We start from the raw sequence: 25660 nt of genomic DNA on the forward strand, positions 1-25660 counted from the left end.
AGCCCATGTTTGCGAATAACAAATGATTCCTTGAGTGCTTTAGTTACATTGTCATTCAGAATGTGCCTAGCCAGTTATGTCCAACATACGGAGAGCGCACGGCGTTTGCAGTACACGGACAGGTATATAATTACCCGTCCCTATTGACACCAGCCCTTAAAAAATATCTTACCTTTCGTTTATGACGCAAAAAGATGCCGAGGAGAAAGCAGCAGGTTTCGTAATCTACAAGAAATCGATGCTGGCTTGCGCTTTGAAACTCGTACACAACAGGCAAGTGGCTTCGGCTTGACAAGGCTTGACCAGTGTTGCTTATGCCTTGCGCAAACTTAATTCAACTAAAATTCTCTGTTACGCGACTTTTATACTCTGTTACCTCCGCAAATAACAAATTACGAGCGGCTATATTTAGCCGGTCGTGTGACAGAGTTTTTTAGTTAAATTAAGTTTGCGCAAGGCAAAAGCAACACTGGTCAAGCCATGTCAAGCCGAAGCCACTTGCCTGTTGTGTACGAGTTTCAAAGCGCAAGCCAGCATCGATTTCTTGTAGATAACGAAAACTGCTGCTTTCTCCTCGGCATCTTTTTGCGTCATAAACGAAAGGTAAGATATTTTTTAAGCGCTGGTATCAAGAGGGACGGGTAATCATATACCTGTCCGTGTACTGCAAATGCCGTGCGCTCTCCGTATGTTGGACATAACTGGCTAGGCACATTCTGAATGACAATGTAACTAAAGCACTCAAGGAATCATTTGTTATTCGCAAACATGGGCTAAATTTAAATACGTTGTTCTAGAGCCCCCAAATACACTTTCCTTGAGGCTGTCAGCGGTACGTTCACGTAGCCGCGTCGACGACCGCATTCGCATTGAAGTCGGCGCTAGCTACGACGTGATGTGCGCGGTGGCTACGCTTTTACATTCACTCAAGGTTACCAGAAAGGTTGTAGCGCTTTTTAGAGTGTAAGCTCTTTAAGGGCGTGCGTTATAAATTGGTGTTGAGGTAAACTGTAGTCACGGGGTGACGAAACGTGGAAGAAGCCGTACGATGCGTTCATTCCTGCTAGTATGCTACGACTGTGTTCTCTACTGTGCGGCTCAATCCTGCGAACGCGGCGAAGTAATCGCATTTTGCCGACATGTGCTTGAAGGGCGTAGTAATATATTTACCGTTCTTGCTGTAAACGCTTGTATACATACGAAACCGCTGATAGACAACGCCAAAGCGCGTCGGTGAGGACGCTTCCTTGACATTCAGCGAGGACATTCAGTGGCCATAGAACAACTTTGCGCGATGCAGCTTCGTATGCAGGGTTTTTAAATGCGGGATGGATGTTCGTTCTGCAGTAGACAGTGACAGTAGTGTTGAAATGTTCCCCACTGGCTCTGCCGAAGTGGGGTAGCTGGTGTTAGACCATATTGAAATATAGGAGGAATTAGCATGACTAATCAGGCTTTGGTTGCACGAAGTTACCTCTTTTCACAAGTTGCCAGCCACATCTTGTCTATGTATCATGTACAGTGAAATCTCGTTGATACGTTTTTCAGGGGAACCGGGAAATAAAAAGCATTATGTGAAAATCGTATTATCCAAAGAGTTTGTTTAAAAAAAATAGAAAAATCTGCATTCTCCGTCAGCAACTCAATTTTATTGAGCAACAGTGGAGTAGCTGGTAAATTTGTGCTGCACTTTCTTTTCGAAGTCTGGGAGAAAATTCTCCGGAAATGTAAAAATAAAAAAAAAGCTGCTGGTATTTTTCACTTGGGCGGACGCTGTTCTGTATGACACTTCACGTTGTGCCTTGAATTGGTGAAGCCAGCCACCAGACGCTTTGGAGTCCTCAATGCCCAAGGAGAGTGCAGTGTTGTCAACTTTTTCGCGTAGTACTGACCTATCGGCGTTCATCCTGCCGCTCTAACTTCCTCCAACCATGTGAGCAGGATGTCTTCCATTTGGTCATGCTTCGCACCTTGTGCTTGTTTCGCATCAAGGCCGGAAACTTGCAGATTCTTTTGAAGTTCCTCTTGCTGACCGGCAATAGTGTTGAGCGTTGACACTGGCAAACCGAGCTTGTGTGCCAAATCCACGCATTTCCTCTTCGGGTTTTCTTCCAATTTCTGTACAATTTCCTCTTTTTCTTTTTATACTGAGTGCCTTCCGTTTCCTCGACATTGCCACAAGCCTGGCAGCACACCCCGCACAGCAACAAGGCAGCCTAAGGAGAACAAGACTAGTCAAATAGAACAAGAACAAAAATGGCCTCATAAGCAACACCACCGAACACAGGAACAGCGCAGAAAGAGAACAAAGAACGGAGCGGGAAGCACAGAGCATGGCGAGAAGTTGGGGAGGGAAGTCGCCGCCTGCCAAGAGCATTGAAACCTTCTTCCTCGATTATGATCAAACTGAGAAACTCTGTGATTATGATATGTTTCACTAGATGGCACAGTGCCTCGCCTCACATATCATCCTCATTGAACAGAGCGCCCACGCCCGGCAGCAGTATTTTTGTCGCAGAACCGGCGCTGCCATGCAGGTCATGGGTTGTTGACATGGGGTTTGAGCTTGTATACCGAAGAATAAATGTAAGGTTTCTCAAAATGGTCAAGGTTCACTTTCGTGGTCGTGCTATCCAATTTTTAGCAAAAATGTGATCGTATCAAATGCACGAAAATGCATTATTTCTAAGGGATTTTGGCTTGGAATGAAAAGAAAAGCGTATTATGCAGAATTGTATCAATGAGATCCCACTCTATAAGGCCTTCCTTCATAGTAGTAAAGTTTGCATAATCCATCTAGAAGCACTACGTCCCATCTTTTTCTCTGACCAACACGACTGGAGACACCCACAGACTGGAAGATGGTTCGACTGTATCCTTACTGAGCATTTTTTTTTTACCTTTTGGATGACGAGTCGTTCAGCAAGTGATACCTAATAGAGCCACCTGTACACTAGTCAAGCATCGTTGGTGTTGATATGATGAGTGACTGCAGAAGTTTGGGTTGGTGGATGGTTGTCTAAGTCGAAGATGTCCTTGCAGGAATCCAGAAGACGAGGGAGATCGGCGGTATGATCCGGTGGGAGGTCTGAAGCAGCCACTGCCTTGATTGATGGTGCTTGATGGGACGCCTGCACTGCAGGAGGTAAATCTGCAGGGGTGCTAGCATTCATGGCAGAAAGTTCACAGCATTGCAAGCGAAATCCCCTTGGGAAAGACTTGAGGTGTGAAACTGAAGTTGAAAAACTGAAAGGGAAGGCAGGTTTGGTTCCCTACCACAGTAATGATGATGTGCGGCAGAGTGACGTTTCACAGAAGCAGCGCGTCTGTAATAGGGAAGACCATATAATAACTTGCAAAAGAAAAGCGAACACTGACCAAGAATAAAAATATATTGACGTTTCGGAACCACATACGGGTTCCTTGTTCACTACGTAAGACAAGCCGTCGTCATCAATTATATAGAAAGCACATGACGTAGAGAGCATGCGTAGACGGGAGGCAAAGTCCCATCCGTCCGGTTCATTGCGGCTGGCGTTGATTGGATAAAAAGTGACTCTAGCAGACGCCAAGATGATGTGTTCTTTTCCTTAGCTAAAATTGCGGTGTTCTCCCAGTCAATCTTGTGGGAATGATTGTGCGCGTACTCCGCAATGGCAATGGCATTCGTCATGTGATTATGATTTTTTTACATCACGTTGGTGCTCTTTCAGTCGTCGCGGAGCTCGCTGGTCGGTACATGGGCAATGCGCATGTCGTATTTTGAAAAGACGTGCGACTATGCTTCGCTTATTCCTGGGACGTAGGGAATGGCTGCGCTTGCTCGTAATGTCCTGTTGTTGGCCATTCTTCGCTGTAGTACCTTATTCTTGGTTCGGCAAATAAGTCGCTTAGGATAGCCATTGGCGATTAGTTAGCGGCGAATCGTTCCTAATTCACGTTTCAGTGCACTGTCATCGGAGCAGATGCGTACGGCGCGCTTTATCAAGGACGACACAGCGGATGTCTTGTGGCCGAGAGGGTGGCAAGATTCAAAACTGGGGTAACGACCCGTGTGTGTGGGCTTCCTGTACACTGAGAAGGAGAGAGCGCCCGCATCGCGGCGAACAAGAACATCCAAAAAAGGGAAGCATGTTGTCTTGCTCGAACTCCACGGTGAACTGTATATCCACATTCTGGGCGTTGAGGCTGTCCAGAAGACATGGGACATCTTGCTTTTTTATAATACAAAAACAGTCGTCGACATAGCGGCAGAAAAACCTCGGTGCCGGTGTGAAGGTTGCCAATACCTTCCCCTCTAAAGCCTCCGTAGTAGCTGATATGGACGCACCCATCACCGTGCCATGGGTCTGCTGATAGGGGCTTCCCCCGTAAGAAAAATAGGTGTTGCTCAGACAAAACATAAGCAACTCACAGAGCTCGGGGACGTCAAAGGGAGTGCGATCGGGAAGACTAATGTCCGCATTTAGTGCTTCTTCGCACATGGCTACTGCCAGATCCACTCGGACACTAGTGAAAAGAGACTTGACGTCGAACGAAACCATGATGTCGTCTTCAGTTAGAGTTACGTCCTTCAGCTTCGAAACAAAAGAGGACGAGTTTCCGACGTGCGTGGGTGTCTTACCGGCTAGAGCGCTCAACACTTGGTGAAGGTAGCCTGATAGTCGGTAGAGCGGTGACCTCGAGAAGTCGACGATAGGCCAAAGAGGAACGTCAGGCTTGTGGATTTTAGGCAGACCGTAGATTGCCGGTGCTGAACCGTTCGTGCACAGTAACCCGTAGTAGAGGCCCTTGTGGTGCGGAAGGACTAGCTTGAAAAGCCTGGTTAGCAGTTCTTGAAGCTTCGACTGTAACCTGCTAGTTGGGTCACGGGCTAGAGGAACGTATGTCTGCTGGTCTTCGAGAAGGGCCAACATCTTCGTGTGGTAGTCACTGCTATCTAGCAAGACCGTGTCATTGCCTTTGTCAGAAGGAAGGATTGCGATACTGCTGTTATTTCGCAGGCTCCTGATGGCTTGCCTCTCCACTACCGATAAATGCAGTCTTGCACAATGTCTTCGCAAACCAGAGAGCACACCAATAGCACGGGTGCGCGCTTCTTGCCGTACTTCAGAGGGACGCTGGCCGACCGCGCGTTCAACCGCACAAATCACCTTTCCTGGCTCCGGGGGTGCTTCCGTGTTAAAATTCACACCACGGGACAAAACCTTAGCCTCCTCTTCGTCCGGTGTGTACGGAGATAGGTTGATGACCTCTTGGGTGCATTGTGGCACGTCCGGCCGGAGTGCTTGCAGTTTCCTCTCTTGCGACGTTCTATGACGGCCTTCTGCCATGCTAGCAGTGAAGTTTGTGTGCAGCTGCACATCTGGGAAGTCCTCAGGAATAAGATACTCAAGTTGCCGGCGTGCAAAGAAGGTTTGCTTCTCCAAAGCTCGTAGCTTCTGGCGGCACTCAAGGATACGTGCTTGTAGTAGCTTCCGCTCGGCTTGTCGAACAATCTGGTGAGAAATAACTGTGAGAAACGGGTGGGCTATATCACAGGGGCATGTATGTTACAGCATTTGACAGCAAATGGACATAATCTGTGGAACGAGAACGGTGCTTTTGAGCATTTTTGGCAGAAGGAAATTCAAAAGAGAGAAGTCCCGCAGAACAGTCAATGAGAGCGGTTCGAGAAAAAATCAACGCCGAGGATAATGTCATGGGAGCATTTTTCAAGGACGGTGAAGAGAGCAACACTATCGTGGTCGGCAATCCATATTCAGGCGGTACGCATTCCGGCAATTGAAGGTGTGCTCTCTTTGGCAACTCGAACAAATGTTTGCATGGGTGGCGTCAGAACTTTGCGGAGATGCGAGCGGAGGGTTAAGCTGTTTACAGAGATGTGAGCATTTGTGTCAGTGAGAGCCTGGGCTGCAACACCATCAACAGTAACGTCTAGTAAATTGGGCTTAGACTCCTTGGTTAATAGAGGATCTGTCGTCCAGGTCACAGATGGAGTATTACCTCCTTGAGCTGCATTGATTAGTCTTGTGGTGAGGCGAAGGCTTAGCGTGGCAATGTCGAAAGCTGTAGCGGGCCACATTCCCACTTTGACAGCAGTGGAAGCATATTGGCTTGTTTTCAGGAGTACTCCACTCTTCGGAATTTTGTGTCTGAAAATGGCGTGGGGCATATTGGTGGGGACCAGTTAAGACACGAGGAACAGTGAAAGCGTTTTTCGGGTGAGCTACAGAGCAAATGCGTGGAATGGTGTGGCTTGCGAGCTCTTGCTGTATATCGCATGGATTAGGGAGATGGAAGGTGACGTTCATCCACGGGTCGGGGCTAGTAGGCCAGCCATAGCCGTAGCCTCCAGCTCACGGCGTACTATTTTCATTAAGTCGTCGAACAAAGAAGGGCAAATTCCAGTGGAGTGGTATCCTCGTAATAGGATGTGGGAGCCGTGTTAGGCCGTCGAGTGAACTGTGGGGCAATACAGTGAGCTTTCGCTTTTTTCTTTCTTACTTTATTTGGTACCCACAGCGCCTGTTGGCATTACAGTGGGGGGAATAACAAAAAGAAATGCATCAACTAGTTCCGTTGATAACCAAAGAAACATTTTCCAGAGGCTGCGAAGCCCTTTTCAAGATGTTTAAACGGTCTGCACTCTGTAATGATGCCGTCTCTGCTGGTGCAGTCCTTATAAACAAGCAGGTTTAAATGGCCTACTTTGCCAGTTTCTGACGTGTCGGCATCTATCTTGTGACACAGAGCAACACCATCCTGAATATAGGCGACGGATGACTCCATCGAGGTTTTGGCATGGGACTTAGCATCAACTATTGTAGGATGGTGTGACAGTGTCTTTGTGCAGAGATCTGGAATCTGTAGACATTCTAAAGTTCCTCACCTTGTTAGTGACATTTTCTAGGCTCATGTTGACCGTGTATTGGAACGTGACTTGGAGGGTTTGGCAAATAAAATTTTCATGTATGTTGACGATTACCTAGTACTTTGTGGAAACTATGACCCTACAAGAAAAGTGGTAGACATTTTAAAAGCATTCAAACGTCACGCATTTAGGCTGACCTTTATGTCCAAGGCGCTAAACGAAAGAACAATCCAGTTTTTGGACCTGTTGTTAAAATTCGAGCAGAATCATGTAAGTTGGCTCTATAGCCCGCGATCGAAGAAGCCTTTACTGAACTCTTCATCAGCACGTTCTAGGATTGCAAAATATGGGATTGTTGTCAACTGCCTCAGGTCAGCCATCTTGTTTTGTTTTCAGTCTTGTTTTCACCTAATTGAGTCTAGCTTTGGTGAACAGTTAGTTGGACCCAAAAATGCTGGCTACGGTGACGGAGTCATTGGGTCGACCTGTCTTCAGTTGTTGGATTTGGTGAAGAAAACTTGTCTCCTGCTTGTGATGTTGTGATGGAAGAGATAGTTGTAATCTCGTACCTGCACGATGTATCTCACCGCTTGAAAGAAGTGGGGAGCAGATATAACATCAATGTGGTGTTTTCAGCCAAAATTAAGTTAAACTGCAGCTGTCCCGCCATCGAAAAGAATATTAGTAATAAGGGCCGAGCAAACAGCTGTGGTGTGAAACATGAGAAACAGGTTGTTCCTTATAGATTAAATGTGGTTTATTGCATTCCTTTCAATGGTGGTCGCTTTGATGTTGGCCAGTTCACTGAGTGCCTTCTGGCTCTCTTCCCACCCATTGCAAAGATTGTGGTTGCACGCTTTTCCTTCATGATACAACGGTGCTGTTCTTGCACGATGAACAAAAGGTGAGGGAAGTATAGTGGAAGCACATAAAATTCAAAAAATGTCTGACTCGTGTGTTAGCGCTCGTCTTTAGCACTTTTAGATGCAGAATTGGCGTATCTTGAAGAGAGCAGTACTTGAGAGCGTTTGTCTGTACAGTTGCTTATAGTGGGTTTATGTGTCATGTTTTTATCTGTTTTATACCTTCGATGGCTTTATATTTGTCTCTTCAATAAAAATTCGGTTTTGGTTCAGTGGTTGTCCAGTGTTATCCTCCTTTTTGTCCCGTTATTTGTGCGCTGCGAAGATGAATCTACACCAACTAGCCCGGTTTTCTACGCTACTTCAGTCCGCAACCACTATCAATGACGTTACGTGGCGCGGAGAAATTACAGGTTGTTTACAAACAAGTCCACAGCATTGGCTCAATGGTAAAGCGGTGCAAGAGTTGTGAACTGATCAACTTTGGTAACGTCATTTTTCGCTCGCGAGTCATTTAATTTGCATTGAGGATTACTGCACGACAACACCTTCACGGCACGTTCAAAGCATCGAACAGATGGGTATTTCAGATACTTGGCTCCTAACTTATGGTAATATTAAGGCGAAGCAGCAAGTACAAGGCGTGCAAGGCAGCAGCCTGACTTCTTCTGGCCATCGTTGTCGGTCTAAAGGAGCAACTAAGTATACTTGTGCATGAAGGATATGCTATCCAGGCATTGACGATTTACGAAGTGACACTGTGTTTATTCAAAAAGGTCGTTCTTTATAGCGCGTGTTGTTATAAGGTCTTTCCCACTTCTCTTGTTTTTAATAAAGTGCTGTTTTGCCGCTTTGCGCTGAAATCAGTTTTCAACTCTTGAGGATTTGTGCCTAGTCAAGTAATGGCTCCAACTTGTGCCTGAGCAGCAGCCACAGTTCCTAAAGCATTGTGCAGCTGAGCCCAAGGACTTTTTCTTTTCCTTTTTTTTTTTTAGTGAAGGCAAAAAGAAAAAAATCGAAAACGCCCGTGTGTGGAGATTTCAGTGCGTGTTAAGATACCCAAATGTCAGGATTAACGTGAATCGAACCTAGCACTGTGTCACGCTTCATAGCCCAAGAGTGGCCTCGGCAACTACAACCCCCGAAATAGAATCTTTTTCCACTTTGTTTTTGCAGCAGTGGTGCGATGAGTTGGGCTCAGCCTAGTGCCCCCTCATATAATTCCTGACTGATAAACAGACCCAGTTGTCCTGTATGGCCATTGTGTGACAGCTGTTCTGTCAGATACACTGTAAGCACCTGCTTAGCTATTGGGAAAGGCAGTGCAGTTTGTTAACGAGATCAGAGATCAAAGCAGTCTAGCTCAGAAGTTTAATCCTACTAGTGTAAGCCATGATTTGGCCTTGTACAAATTCTCAAAAAAGTAAAATACCATTTGGTGTGAAGGGACTGAAGCAGGTTTTAGACACAAGACTGCATCAGCAAAGGATCTCTGGTGTCACGTAGAAAAAAAATTCAGAATAAGCAGTTAGAATAGTTCAAAAGCAGGCTAAACTAACTTTTGTGTACATATTAATGTAGCCATATATGGGACAAAATACACCATCAATTGTGAATTTAGATTCACTTGACGTTTGTGGTGTGGTTGTAAAAGGAAGCGTTTATTTGTTTCTTTTGGTGTTGCAGGTGCTGACTGAGAAATTGTGGAAAGTTTTGAGCCAAGATGTTCCTGGCCTAAACCGTGATGGGCACGTAAAATATTGTATGTATATTTGAGGTTATAAAGCATTTAATAAAGAATTTTCGAGCTTTGGGACTTGGTTTCTGCTGTTTCATATGCCCATACATTGCAACATGTAATCTATATTCAAATCTGTAGTTTTATTGAAAAATTGTTTTCAGCAGACAGATTTACTATTCACTACATCACTTTTTCATGATCAGTTCATTAGCATAGTTCATTAGCATGTGTTGCGGTTTTTTTTTTTTTTTTTAGCAATTGATGCAGAACTAGCACACATACTAGGTAAATATTTATAAGGCTTAATGTTATGTTTCAGTTTTTCAGCCAATTTGAGAACCTGTATTTGCTGTAAACTTAAGTGCTTTCGTGATCACATGCCTTGAAGCATGCTCCAGCGTAAGAATACTGGATACCAAAGCCCCTTGTAGCTTGTTTTGGTCAGTGTGTGTGGACAAACATAAGTCATCAGTGGAGGCTTCATAGTCCAACTCGCAAATAAATGTGGGTGCTAGCACCATTGGGGCTTGCAAGCAAAAAAGAAAAAGACCCATGAACACACGATCGCGAAGAGGAGGCGGTGCAAAGGTAGTCCTGCGTGTCTAATCTAAGAGGCGAAGATCAGAGCAGGAGTATTTGACAGTTCTAATTCTGCCTGGGCAAAACTTTAGTGCCAACTGCCGTTTCGTCTGGGCGGAGCGCTAGATACGATAAAGAAAAAAACAAAACAAGCAACCCAGTTGTTTGTGCGACCGCATAAAAAGCAGCAGGGCAGAAAGTGCAACCATCGTGACAAGGTTGAAAGCAATCGTCAGAAAATCTGAGTACCAAAATGTTCAAGGTGGGCTACAAGTGATTATACTTATCGCGTATTCCCAGCGTGACTTAGGCCAACTTTATGGGGCATTAGGCTAAATTTCTATTTGTCACACTCCAGGAATTCATTCATAATAAAGGTTGACTTTCACAGCGGCGGCCGATCACAGGGTGAACTGTGGATGCACGCTTGCGTAGCAACCGTTCACGCGACGATTTGCGAATGCTACACTGCGATTGCAAAACAGCACGGATGTCAAAGTATTTAGGTAATGTTACCTAGAACACTGTTGCAGCGTAAAACTTAATCAAACGACCCGGTTGAAGCACTTCGAAACGCACAGCGGTGGCACAGGCGGTGGGTATCACAAGCGGACGCGAAATCCAACACAGACACAGTTGAAGCACTTCTAACTTCGTTAAAATATACAGAACTAGGAGTGTGGTTGAATAACAGCGCAGCCGTCCCACAAGGCGAAATCCAACGCGCGAATGAAACACTTGCCGCTTCACATGGAGGAAAGAAATGGGTATTCACTGCCGGCCGGCCGCCGGGCCAAGAACGGGGAGTGTGTGCGCTGGCAGAACAGCCCCGCAACCCTTCGCCTTTCCCTCTCGCACTCCTCCTTTTCTCCCTTTCGTGGGTGATGCATCGCCGAAACCGGAATACGCGTCGTCGTTGTTTTGTCGTTGTCAGGGCAAAAGTTTGCTGCCGCTGTAAACAGTAAATAAAAAACAAATCCCGGGCCATCTCCACTAATGTGAACGATTACGGCGATGACGACGACAGGAGACGGCAACAGCACCTAAGGGGCTTCGCCCCTAAAAGAAACGGACTTAGGCTAGCCATGTAGTGAGACGAGCCGACAACCTGGGGTCAATTAATTAGGGTAGCAGTGTGAGTACTAGGTAGGCCATTAATCCTATGGAAGTATGAAATTGGGTGGTTAAACTGGGGACTCGAGCAGCGCATGACACGAGCGGTTGGAGGTCAATGGCGGAGGCCTTCGTCAGGCAGTGGACCTGAGTAGGCTGACGATGATTGTTGAGATCTCAGTAGAAGTCAGCAAAATCTGTGAAATCAAAAGAACCGCCCCCCCCCCCCCCTACTACCCACCGCAGGATCAGCCTTGATTATGACATCGCACGTGTCCCCACGAGAGATTGGACAAGAAGCCAGAAATCACCACGAGACGTCCTGCAGCTTCTGGGCATTAGACCTTCAGGACAAGGATGAATTCAGGAAAACGAAGCGCATGCGAGTTCATTGAGCACCTGCCCTACGCATTCTTCGCTTCCTAATATTTGCCACAATAATCGGGCTAAGGGGAGGGAGTCACTTTTTGTGGTTGATTTTCTTTTTTCAAAAGAGCATTTCGAATAATCTCGAGGAAATGCAAACTGGGGCCGTTGGATTTCCAGCTACCTTTCACAGAATGAATTTGGTGTATATGCCGTGGTACCGAAGGGGTCTAAGCGAATAATTAAACATAGGCTACCGATTGAGCCGATCTATTGTGAAAAAGGTTCAAATGGCACACAAGCCGTTGTAATTGTAGCTAATTTTCTGTTCTGATTGTTTCCTTCGTCCAAAGTTGTGCTTTCTTAAATGGGCCCGGAAGACATAACACAAGCTTGGTTCATTAAAATACTGCTTTGTCCGGACAACAGTGATAACCATTTTCTCACAAACTTCAAAATAGTAACGGAGATATTGCAGAGAATATATATGAAACAGTGGCGAATCCGCAGACATTTTCCTGTGGTTTCGCTGTGGCGTCACGGAATCGTTTTAGTGCGATTGACGGCCGCCGACCTAGGCCACCGTCACTAAACATGACTGGACGATGGTGTGGCCGCTGGCTCCTATTGACCGTATCGCTGGAATTCTGACGGACAGTTAACGCACTGAAAGGTATTTTTATTTATTTATTTATTTATTTATTTATTTATTTATTTATTTATTTATTTATTTATTTATTTATTTATTTATTTATTTATTTAATAATGTAAGCCTTTCTCAGGCTCATACAGGGTGGGCGGGCAAATATACACACTCGGGTACAAACCAAACAATATCGCACACACCGAAAGAAACAGAATCACAAGATGCTGGTTAAAATAAAACTTGGAAGATGAGAGCTATTGCACAAAACCATAGCCAGGTCACAAAACATAATCGTGGCATCAGCAGGTGTTACAGTGATCAGCGTGTTCGGAAGCGGTCACAAACAAAAAAAAGGGAAACCTATTCATAACACAATCTTTCTACATTTCGAACAAATGAATCTGCAGAGGAAAGGTTAACGCATTCACGTGGCAGTTTGTTCCACTCTTCCACTGCTGACGGGAAGAATGAATATTTAAAAGTGTTTTTAGTGTTTTTAAAAGTTTTTTAAAAGTGTTTAGTGTTTTTAAAAGTGTTTTTTAGTGGCGGCCCATATTACGTCCCTCCTGGCCATATTACGTCACTGTAGCGCGAAATTTGAAAGTTGTTCAAAGTTTGTTTCTTTTTACGCTTAAAAACGTCTTTCGTGGCTGGAATGGAGGTGAGTGAGCTACCAAAGGCTAGTAGTTTCAAACTAAACAATGTTGTGTTTTGTGTTCACGGCCCTAGAAAGTTTCGGATCTAAATCGAAGGACAGACTCTGCTGGAGCCAGGTCGTCCAATACGACGCTGGAAAAGGGGAATCTATGAAGCGTTCCGGCACACCGAACAACGACAACAAGGCAAGTCAAGACAAGGCGACACAAAATGAAGTGGACTTAGTCCGAAAAGAGAACGCGCAGATACGCAGGACAATCGAAAGCATGGCTGAACAGATCAAAATAATCAGTCACCAGCTACAACCTCAGCAAGTATAACAGGCAAGTCAAATAGGACAACGGCAGCAATGGCAACAAGAACAGCTACAACAACAGCCACATCAAGTGCTGGAGGAGCAGCAAGCCGAGCCGATGAATGAAGACGTGGGAACTAACGGCAAGATGCAACAGCAAGCAGCGGGAGCCTCGGAACCATTACCCAAGAGAAGGGCCATCGTAAGCCTAAAGGAACGGAAACTAGTAGAGAGGGTGGACAAGATAGAAGACACCGTGGCAAGCCTAGTACAGTCGTTCAACAACTTCAAGTAAGAGATCTGTGAAGATTTCGTGGCAACATTCAGGCAAAGTGTGGAAACCATCATGCAACAGAAGGTTACGCCGGCTCTGCAGCAGAATATCAGCACGAAAGTCCAGCAATACGTGCCGCCAGTGGTACAGCAGCACATGGCTGCAGCCGTACAACGAATAAGAGTCGATTTAGACCTCAATCCTGCTGCCGTACCACAGATAAGAGATGAGGTACGTCCTAGGATGTCACCATGGACAGGAACACTCCAAGCACAGTAGATGACAAGACCCTGGTCATCTGGCAGTGGAACTGCCACGGTTTCGATAGCAAGAACGCAATACTCCAGATAAAAATCATGCAGTGAACCAGAAAGCCAGACAAAATAGTACTACAGGAGACCCTTAACGAGGAGGTACGGTTACCGGGATACAGGGTGCACGCCTGTCCTCCGTGTCGAGCAATCGATGACTCAGGGAGGGGAATATGTACCTTGATAAGGAAGGGAAAATGCTATGAAGAAAGTGAGGGACTGCAGAAATCATCGGCCGAGCACATCATCACAGAGGTGGTTGTCGTAAAGAAGAAGAAACAGAGTATCTACATCGTCAACGTGTACAGCAGCCCGAGCAACCACAGACAGCGATTCAAAACACTCATGAGTAAGGTCAGCGAAATAGCAGGACACGACGCCAACCTCATTGTTTGCAGTGACTGCAATGCTCATCACAGGGAGTGGGGATACGACGAGAGTCCGATCAAGGGAAGAGACCTCCTGGAGGACACCCAGGAAGGAAGCCTCATCCTAATCACGGACCCCGCGCAACCAACGCGAACCGGCTCCATCAGAGATAGTGATACAACGCGAGACCTTACTTTCGTCAGAGTTACCAGCAATAGCAGACTTCCAACATGGTCCAATACAGGCCTCGATCTCGGCAGCGACCATTACATCCTAGAAATAAAAGTCCCCGTCGAAGAGAAGCCGCTAGAGAAGCGAATCCACAAGCTGACGGATTGGGATCAATATGGCACCCTATTACCGGGTGAAGAAGAAATCCAGGACATAGACATACCCAGCTTTCTCGCTCAAAATTACAACCTCTCGGGAACCTAGAAAAACCACTTTAGGGAAATGATATTTGGCATAAAGCTAGAAGTCAACGTGAAGATTAAAACGCTAAAAGGACATTTTAGGTTTCTGAATATTGTTTTGTGTAATTCGCTGTCAAATCTAACTCCCCATGCATTTCTATGGTATAGTTCCCATGGCTCAGGAACCCAGTCGCGCAACGTGCGCTACTTGAAACTGTGCACAAAGCAAGTATTCACCCCAAATATTAGCTGTGCAAAAGAATTTTTCATTTTGCTAAAAAATTGCAGAGTAATCACTGTTGAAAGGACTGCCATGAGCGGGAAAGCTGCACATGCGCGTGGAAAATCAAAACAATGGAAAGCGCCAAGGCCGCAACTAAGGAAATAGAGACGGTACCGGAGATTGAGAAAATCGACAACCGCCTAGCACACATAATAGAAGCGAAACTATCCATCCACAAGAGGTGGAAACTCCAACGTAACAACAGAAAGTTAAGGCAGAAGGTCGCCGACCTCAACCGGGGAATCCAGAAGCACTGCACGGCGCTATTCCGACAATAGTGGACAGAGATCCGCAATGTAGCAGACGGTCAACTGCATGTGGGCAAGAGGTGGGCGTTACTGCGTCCCCTGCTGGACGAGACCAAAACCAAGTCTCGCCAACGTGGCAACTTAAGCAAAGTGTTGAACAAGGCAATAAGAGAGCTAGGGCAGGAAGAGATGTACAAGTAGATTGGTAGCAAATATCTACCGGCCAACCCCGAGGAAAGCCACCCCGACTTCTGGGGACCGGTCAACTACAAGCTAGAGAGGGACATTGAAGTCTGGGAGGTTCGCACGGCGGTTCAGGAATTGAACTGCCGCTCAGCAGCCGGCCCGGACCGGGTAACAAACAAGGTACTCAAACACCTCAGCGAACCGGCGATAGCCAGCCTTACGGCCCTGTTCAACAGGTGTTGGAAAGAATACAAACTACCAAAACAATGGAAAACAGCAAAAACCATTCTATTCCCAAAGCCACGCAATTGCCAGTCGGCATCGAGAACTTGCGCCCAATCTCCCTGACATCGTGCGTGGGAAAGGTGCTGGAACACGTCCTCATGAATCGATGGAAAACGTACCTAGAGGAGAACGACCTCCGGACTCTGTTATCGTTTTCAGAAGCAAATTGAGTACTCAAGACGGTATGATACAAATCAAGTATGAAATCATTGACAACAAGACCAAGGACAACGAGGCCATACTTGGACTGGATTTGCAGAGTGCCTCCGACAAAGTGAAGCACTCTGCCATCCTTTCGCAGATATGCGCCCTGCGGATGGGAGCATGGACGTACAACTTTGTACACGACTTCCTCTCGGAGCGCACCGCACAGACACAAGTAGGTGACCCCACCCTAGAAGAAAGGAAGCTAGGAAGTGTAGGGACTCCCCAAGGGTCGGCGATTTCACCGTTACTTTTCAACCTCGTAATGATTGGCGTCGCAAGACGACTGGAAACAGTACCAGAAGTGAGACCTACGATATACGCAGATGATATCACACTATGGGTCCAGGCGGATGCGACGGACAAATCGAATCCTCCCTGCAACAAGCGGTAGAATCCATAGAAGATCAACTGCAAGGTACAGACCTTGTCTGCGCCCCGAGTAAATCAGAACTACTGATTATTATACCGACAACACGGCTCAAGCAAGAGACAACATCAAGCTACGAACTAACAACGGGCAAACGATCCCTGAGGTCACAAAGATCAGACTGCTGGGCTTCCTGATTTAGAGGAACCGTAGAAACAAGGATACCGTCACCCGTCTCATTGGTAAAGTTGTGGCAGCTACGCAGCTCATTAGGCGAGTGGCAAATAGGAGATCTGGTATGCGAGAGGGCAGCCTGCTACGGCTGATCCAATCCTTCGCAATCAGCCACATTTCTTACGCCGCGGGTTTTTCACGAATGGCTACTACATGAACGTAACCGTCTGAACGCTGCCATACGAAAGACATGCAAAGCAGCTATTGGTGTCCTCGATCTGGCAAACACCAAGAAGCTCCTAGAGCTCGGTATCCACAACACGCTAGAAGAAATCAGTGAAGCCCAGAGAGTAGCACAAATCGAGCGCCTCAAGGGATCCAAGACTGGCAGATCCATTCTTGCCAAACTAGGACTGCAGACGGTATCAAACACTCGGTACCTCAACCAGCAAGAAGATATTCCGGCTGACATCAAGAATGCAACCAGGGTCCATCCTATCCCCCGCAATATGGACTCTGCTCACAACAGGGAAAGAACAATGGCTAGGGCAAAAGTCACGCTTGAACAACATTCGAACGTGCCCGGCATCAGATTTGTGGCCGCAGCCGAGTAAAGTGACCGTAGATGCTTCACGGCTGTGGTCATTGATGCAAAGACAGGGGAAACAATAACAGCAGCCAGCATCGCAACACGCGAAGCACAGAATGCCGAGGAGCTAGCCATCGCCATGGCCATCAACGACCCGGAAATAACAACAGTGCGTGTGATTCAATGGTTGCAGTGCGTAACTTTGCCAAAGGCCGAATGTGCAGTGGAGCAGTGCGGGTGCTCACCGCGGTGAACCTTAACAAACGACGGATAACAGTGAAGTGGCTCCCCACACATGCAGGGAACGATGTGTCAGAGACAATGGCCAACCACGAGACGGCTAATACTGTAGCGCGAGATTTAGCAGGCCGCGCGACAGTAATGGATTCGTCTGCAGAGTGGTGGATGGAGACCAAGGATAGTTTCGACACCTTTCAAGGTGTAACCAAGTGTTTCAGAAACAATAGAAGGGTGATGGCAGCGCCACACTCCGAGCTAACTAAGGAGCAAGCATAAATATTCAAACAACTCCAGACCAATTCATTATTGACCCCGGTCAAAATGCGGCCCATATCACCAGAACTGTACCCAGACGACACCTGTGTGTTGTGCAACAGCGCAAGAGCGACTGCTGTCCATTTATTGTGGGACTGTGAGGTGAGACCAGTAGAGGCTTCAACCAGGACCGACCTCCCGCCGAGGGATCAAGATGTCACGCGAAGTTACAGCAAGGAGGACCAACTTTCAGCAGTCCAGCAGATCCTGTCGGCTCTCGAACGGCCGCACCGGAGTGGAAGCTGCGGGGCGTCATCCTCCCTACGGGGAACAGGGCGACCACCACCGCAGTGAGTAGCGACGGTGACCGCCTAGTAGAGTGGCCAAATGACCGACGAGTGGCTCCGTCCGGGCGTAGTGGCAACACTACGTCTGTTGCAGGCATTTAATAAAGTCCTTTTCACTCACTCACTCAGTCACACTAAGAAGTAGTAAATGTGAGGGGAAAATTGGCCACGTGAATGCATGCTTCGCTGCAAATGGCAGGGGCGATAGTCTTCTTCCGCCCCTGTCACGTGACAACCTCTCCACGTATCGCCCCTCCCCTTCCAACCCGTTACGCTCTTCCCATCCCCCCTCGCTCCTTTTGCGATGAATGCAGTGGACGTTCGCTCAATTCAATTTTCCCGCGTTCGCATTGATCTCGTGCCACCTGTTGGGAACTTTCTTTCTGTTGGGCTTGGCGCAGCTCGAGCTTGAATATCAGCTCTTTTGTTTTAGTGTATGCGTTTATCTCGCTTATCTTGGCCACAGTTATAACGCGCTGTTTTTATTTGTTGTGAAAGCCAAACCAACGTGTATTCTGAATTAGAAGAGCGCTGATACTCTCGGTTACACAGTTGTGTTTTGTCTCAATTATACCCTTTCGTTGAATAATGCGGACATGTATGAGCCACGGCAGCAGTGTTACTGATTTGGAATGTTCTCGCCTTTATGTACTTCGTGTTGACAAAGATCCGGACATACGAGAACAAACTTTTCGCGTTTCAATAGCACAAGAAAGATTATTGGTTTGAAACGAACTGTCTCAATGAACGTATATCAGTACTCTTCTTATACCTGTGCTACACGGTCGTTTCAAAGGCCTTCGGAAGGCCGTTGAACTTACTGTCTATCGAGTGCCCCATTGTAAATACATAGGGAGAAGTTGTGGTGGAGAATCCAATCGTTAATTGGAAGTTGCCGTGAAGCACAAGCTTTAGAGTCGTCTTCTGGGGACATACACACCGTCCACAGGAAGCCATGCATTTCAAAGTAAGCTTGTATGTAAGGGGTGTATGCAAAGGACATAAGCCCCTAAAAAAATTGGCCACGTATCTGTTCCTTTCGTTGCAAATGTTTGACGAAAGACGATAGTCGTGTGGCGCCTCTGCCAAGTAAGTGCCTCCCTTCTCTTTCCCGCTCGCTCCTCCCAAACATAAATGGGCTACATGTTTTCCAGAGTCAGTTTAAATTTATCGCGTTCCACTGTTGTTACATGCTGGGTGCCTTGATGCCAGCGCTGCCGCACGGCGGAGACGCGCGTGAATGGAGGCACCGTGCTACAGCGTTTATAGAACCAGGTTGCCCTACTCCACGCGCGTTCCAAGCGGAATGTAGAACCAATCTAGTTGAACTTTTTGTTACTGTTCCCGTCTGATTTCTTAAAATGCCGCCAGAAGCTATAGTGGCGCGGGCGACAGCAAGTGATAGAGGGAAGTTATTTTCGGCAGTGGATGTATTTCATTTGCTATCGCTAAAATCGAGCATCGAGAATTTTTTACTAACGGAACCCTGCAAAGTTTACTGATGTATTGATTTTCTACCTCATATTTGCCTAACGTCTTGCTCTTCTTCAACAATGTTGAGAACTATGAACACTGCAACCGGACTTAGATGTTTGGATTTGGCTGCGGGTATATAAACCTATCGGGAAAATCCTTTTTCACTTTGGCCGGATAGCTGAATCGAGTCACAGACAGACAGACAGACAGACAAACAGACAGACAGACAGATAGACAGAGAGATAGACAGACCACAATTTCTGCATTGAAGTAGCCCAAGAAAGACTATCGTCTTTAATAGGTAGAAAGTAATGCACGGCACATTCTTTGTTGTCATTGTCTTTGCCAGGATAATGGAGCAAGCAGAACGATTTTGTTTTCTTTCGCTTGAGAGTTATACCCTTCCTTCATGCTTTCATATGAATGAACGGGATTGACACAATCGTGTTATCAGGTCACATAAGTCAACTTCCATTTATTGTCTCGGTGGCGGCCTCGGTGCCTGGAGCGGCAAACGAGATAAAATGTCCCGATTGCATTGCTGTACTAAAAATAAAAACACAAACCATAGTGCCCCTCCCCAACCCTTACCCCCCATTCATAAAGACAGGATAAGAGCAAATCTCCCCTTTCAAAGCCTCCAAAACATGCAGAAAAAGTGAAGACTGCATGTGATACTGCCGCACATTTTTAAGTCTATGTGAGCCTCTGCATGGAAACGCCGACAATAAACAAAACCTCGCATTTATTTCGTCGCAGGGCAACTTTCAAGCCTCTCAGAAAGGCGCGAAAGACGGTGCCTGAAAATAACACAGCGCATTACGCACTTCGGCCATTTCTACACTGGCTATCAAAAGTGGGTAACGGTAAAAAAAGGCGGTAGGGCAATTTCTTTAGGGCAGGCACTGGAAAACCACCCATGGCTTTTTTTTTGTCCTGGTCATGTGCACAAAGCAGCTGTTGTAAGACTGCTTTTAACTGACCTTTTAGTTTGCGTATATTAAAAATATTAAACCGTGTGTCCAGCCACAACGTCCGTAGAATACGACAGGATATCCGAGTTCATATCTCAAAACCGCAGCAAAAGTGTACTTGCCTAACAGAAACTTTTAAACGCAAGCCTCGATGATGGAGATAATTGGACGCGCATGAATGGTCTGCCTGTTTTCTCTCACAGTCAACGCTGGGAAATGGTTGATTGAAGCTTACTTTGAAATACATGGCTTCCTGTTGACGGTGTGTATGTCCAGACGACTCTAAAGCCTGTGCTACACGGCAACTTTCAATTGCGGATTGGATTCTCCACCACAACTGCTCCCTATGTATTTACAATTGGGGACCCGATAGACAATAGGTTCAACGGCCTTCCGAAGGCATTTGAAACGACCCTGTAGCACAGGTCTAAGAAGAGTACTGATATACGTTCATTGGGACAGTTCTTTTCAAAACAATAATCTTTCTTGTGCGATTGAAACGCGAAAATTTTGTTCTTCCCGTATGTCCGTATCTTTGTCAACACGAAGTACATACAGGCGAGACCATTCCAAATCAGTAACACTGCTGCCGAGGCTCATACATGCCGGCATTATTCAACGAAAGGGTATAATTGAGACAAAACACAACTGCGTAACCGAGAGTATCAGCGTTCTTTTAAATAAAGAATGCCCGTTGGTTTGGCTTTCACAACAACAAACAAAAACAACACGTTAGAACGGTGACCAAGATAAGCGAGATAAACGCACATACAAAAACAAAATAGCGCATGCTCAAGCTCCAGGTGCGCCAAGCCCAACAGAAACAAAGTTCCCTAACGGGGGGCACAAAGAGCAATGCGAGCGCGGGAAAATTGAATATTAGCGAACGTCCATTGCATTCTTCGTGAAAGGAGCGAGAGCACATGTGAAGAGCTGAAGGGGATGGAGGGGGAGGGGCGATACGTGGAGAGGTTGTTACGTGGCAGGGGCGGAAGAAAGCTATCGCCCTTGCCACGACATTTGCAGCGAAGCAAGCGGATACGTGGCCACTTTCCCCCTCGAATTTACTACTTTTCAGTGTCGAAACTATCTGGGGCAATGAACACAAAACACAACATTGTTTAGTTTGAAACTACTAGCGTTTGGTAGCTCACTCACCTCCAATCCAGGCACGAAAGGCGTTTTTAAGCGTAAAAAGAAACAAACATTGAACAACTTTCAAATTTCGCGCTACAGTGACGTAATATGGCCAGGAGGGACGCAATATGGGCCGCCACTAAAAACATACCTCTCAGTGCGTTAACTGTCCGTCAGAATTACAGCGATACGATCAAACGGAGCCAGCGGCCACACCATCGTCCAGTCATGTTCAGTGACGGTGGCCTAGGTCGGCGGCCGTCAGTCGCACTAAAACGATTCCGTGACGCCACAGCAAAACCACAGGAAAAAGGCTGGGGATTCGCCACTGTTTCATATATATTCTCTGCAATATCTCGATTATTATTTTGAAGTTTGTGAGAAAATGGTTATCACTGTTGTCCGGACAAAGCAGTATTTTAATGAACCAAGCTTGTGTTATGTCTTCCGGGCCCATTTAAAAAAAGCAGAACTCTGGACGAAGGAAGGAAACAATAAGAACAGAAAATTGGATACAATTACAGCGGCTTGTGCGCCATTTGAACCTTTTTCACAATAGATCGGCTCAATCGGTAGCCTATGTCTACTTATTCGATTAGACCCCTTCGGTACCGTGGCATATGCACCAAATTCATTCTGTTAAAGGTAGCTGGAAATCCAACGGCCCCAGTTTGCATTTACTCGAGTTTATTCGAAATGCTCTTTTGAAAAAAGAAAATCAACCACAAAAAATGACTCCCTCCCCTTAGCCTGATTATTGTGGCAAATAATAGAAAGCGAAGAATGCGTAGGGCAGGTGCTCAATGAACTCGCATGCGCTTAGTTTTCCTGAATTCATCCTTGTCCTGAAGGTCTAATGCCCAGAAGATGCAGGACGTCTCGTGGTGATTTATGGCTTCTTGTCCAATCTCTCGCGGGGACACGTGCGATGTCATAATCAAGGCTGATCCTGCGGTGGGTAGGGGAAGGGGGGGCGGTTCTTTTGATTTCACAGATTTTGCTGACTTCTACTGAGATGTCAATTATCATCGTCAGCCTACTCAGGTCCACTGCCTGACGAAGGCCTCCCCCATTGACCTCCAACCGCTCGTGCCATGCGCTGCTCGAGTCCCCAGTTTAACCACCCAATTTCATCCTTCCGTAGGATTAAGGGCCTACCTAGTATTCACACTGCTACCCTAACTAATTGTCCACAGGTTGTCGGCTCGTCTCACTACATATGGCTAGCCCAAGTCCGTTTCTTTTAGGGGCAAAGCCCCTTAGGTGCTGGGGCTGTTGCCGTCTCCTGTCATCGTCATCGCCGTAATCGTAGATGGCCCGGGATTTGTTTTTTTATTTACTGTTTACAGCGGCAGCAAAATTTTGCCCTGACAACGACAAAAAAACGACGACCACGACTAGCGTTTTTCGCTGAAAGGGGAACTTAAGGCTTGCGCCATAAGAGCTCCGCTGGCCATCCACCTTCACAGGGTGGTATGGCTCATGACTTTCATTTACAAATAATATAAGGGGGAGGGGGAGACGGGAGTGGTAGGAGTGGCGTTGCGGTTCTCGCTGCGGTTCTCGGTTCTCTTGGAAGGCATGGCAGACGCAGGGGCCTAGCTGACCCCCCGCCTGCTGCCTTCCCCTGCGCAAAACGGAGCGGTGGGCCCCGAACGCCAGGTCCCAGATAACTGAACACCCGGGCCGTCTAATACTTGAAGGACCCCTGGAGGGGCACTTTCGCCGGTGTCTTTCAGCTCAGGCACGCGCAGATGACCGCGCGGAAGGCAGTCGCTCCCTTAGGAGTGCACACCGCGCGCCCCCCACAAGGAGCGTTCACGTATTCGGTGGTTCTTCTTTATTTGAACTATGATATCGTCTACTCTAGTTTGTTCTCTGATCCAGGAAGCTCGTTTACTGTTCCTGAGTGTTACTCCTAACATTATCTGCTCCAGGGCCAGTTGAGCAGACCTAAGTTTGCTTTACAGTTGTTTAGCAAGGCGCCAAGTTTCAGCTCCGTATGGCATAACCGGCAGTATACACTACTTGTCGATTTTTCTTTTGAGTGACAGAGGTAGCTTATTTTTCATTATATGGGAGTGCTTGCCGAGTGCGCCCCAACCCATGCCCATTCTTCATCCGATTTCTTTCTCGTCGTTATGGTCAGCACTAACCACCATGTGTCCGAGGTAGTTATATTCTTTTACTTCTTTTAGCGTTTCGTTTCCTTAGCTGAAGAGGACGCTTTTGGCATGCATATTCCTCATTAGTATATATTCATAAATATTTACGTTTAGCTCCATGACCGTGCTTTCTGATTGTAGTTCCTCAAGCATTGTTTGCAGGTATTCTGCAGTCTCACTCAGCAAGACTGTGTCGTCCGCAAACCTCATATGGCTGAAGTATTCCGCGTTTATCCTTAATCCTACGTTTTTCCACTCAAGCTTTTTACATACCCCCTCCAGGCATGCGGTGAAAAGTTCTGGCGGTATAGAAAAGCTGTGCTGGTATACAAGCGCAGGAGTGACCCGCGACCTCGATCCAGCGGAGGCGCTCCTGCGACGTCTGGAGGTCGACGTGCGGCCCAGGCGCAAGCCAGATCTCGCAGGAAGTGAAATGCAGGAAAAAAGAAAGAAACGGTCGCCGTCGCAACTGATCTGAGGGTCGGAAGAGTAGTGAAAACGTCTTTGGGCTGGAGTATTTAGTAGGGCTGAGGTCTGAGGAGCTTGTGCAAGGCGTTGATTCGAGGATAACTGAGGAGAAATTGTGGATGTGCCGGTCGTACAATGGAAGACGCTACGTGAACAAACGTGTTGTTCAGGAGAGAGAATATTTGTAGGTCCACGCGAAGGGATAAAAGGCGAGTGAGGCGGAGTGTGCGGTCTCATGTACGTTATAGCATGGGTCGACGTTTAAAGAGTGAATTAAGAACGGTCAGTTTATTCGTGCATTTTCACTCACGTTAAATGGCCAGGGACCCGTACCAGAATGACGTTATGATTCCGAGGCTTCTCACGACGTTCACGACGTTTCATTGACGGAGTACAGTCAAACCCGGTTATAGCGAACTGTAATATGCACCGCGATTCGCTCGACATATCCAATAGTTCGATAAAGCCGAACCCGTCTATAACGAATTTTTTTGTTACGAGTTCGCAATAGGCGGGACTCCCCCCCCCCCCCCCCCCCCCTGTTATTGCCACATAGAAAAACGAACACATAAACTATCTCATCACCTTACACAAAACAATCTATTTATTGCATGCAATAAAGCTACTTTCCGCCTTAACGGCCCACTTTGCAAAAAAATCGGTGATTTTTGTTTTCGCTTCCATTGTGGCGGCACCAAATAGCACCGCATTCTCTACACGAGACATCGTTTGCACCAGCTCAAATCAGTACCTTTTAATATCGAAGCAATATTGCCGGAGCACATCGACTGGCAAAAGCGCTTCATAAAGCATCGGATATGGCTTTACGTTGTGGCATCCTCTGTCTCTTCGGTGCTTTCAGTTGCCATGACATCAGTGACGCTGTATGTGCCTGGGGTGCTCACAACGGCATAGTCATCGTTGACACTCAGGAAGTCCTCAAAGGACACTACTTTCGGTACAGCATCTCGAACGCTGGCGAGCTCTTCGCGGAGTTCGCCGACGCTGCCGTCGTGGTCTAGACTCGCTGACTGGATTGGCTCCGTCATGAATCCCGTGCGTCGGAAACAGTTACGGAAGGTGTCAGGTGTCACGTCGCTCCATGCGAGGCTTAACGTCTCAACCATGGCCAATCAGCATCTCAACCGCCGCTCCGAGACCGTGAATTTCAGTGGCAATTGTAGGCGCGCCGAGTTCGATATATCCGGTGTGGACTTCGTTATAAAGAATATGTTTCGTGTGTATTTCACTAAATGATTTATTTTTGTTCGATATATAGCATAATTCGCTCTATCCGGGTTCGTTATAATCGGGTTTGACTGTAGCACTTATCAGCAATGGGTGTTGGAGAACGCTTACTGCAGCGCGCATTGCTACAGACGATGCTGGGAACACACCAAGCAGTCAATCAATCGATCAATTGTTTAGAGAGCAAGTACTACAAGAAATGAGCACCCGTACTGTGAATCCTGTGTGCGTGCCCTGAAGCCCACAATAGTGTTACATGACCCCAGCGTATCACGTGCCCGCGGTGGTCTATTGTATAACGCTTAATAAGCATAAATTTATGGTGCTTTCGTACGATATACTGTGGTTGACGCAGCCAAACGTCTGATCAGAGCATTTATAAAACAGTCAACGTACTTGCACGTAACTCGCGTTCGCCAAGTGAAACGTCACTATAATTTTTTTCTGTTGCTATGGCAATAGCGAATTCTTCAACTGCCGTGCTGTCGGGCACCGCTTGATGTGTTGCGG

The 25660-nt window shown here is 46.8% G+C and overlaps 1 long non-coding RNA gene across 1 annotated transcript; it reads left to right on the forward strand.

The window, feature by feature from the left end:
* The first annotated feature begins 497 nt into the window (after positions 1 to 497).
* Positions 498 to 9553, forward strand: LOC144170865 (uncharacterized). The gene is made up of 3 exons (XR_013322699.1): positions 498 to 603; positions 3043 to 3145; positions 9424 to 9553. It is a non-coding gene; the product is annotated as an uncharacterized LOC144170865 (long non-coding RNA).
* The last annotated feature ends 16107 nt before the right edge of the window (positions 9554 to 25660 follow it).

The sequence above is a fragment of the Haemaphysalis longicornis genome, unplaced genomic scaffold (assembly GCF_048455015.1).
Source record: "Haemaphysalis longicornis isolate Haplotype H1 unplaced genomic scaffold, Haemaphysalis longicornis Haplotype H1 scaffold_1, whole genome shotgun sequence".
Lineage (NCBI taxonomy): Eukaryota > Metazoa > Arthropoda > Arachnida > Ixodida > Ixodidae > Haemaphysalis > Haemaphysalis longicornis.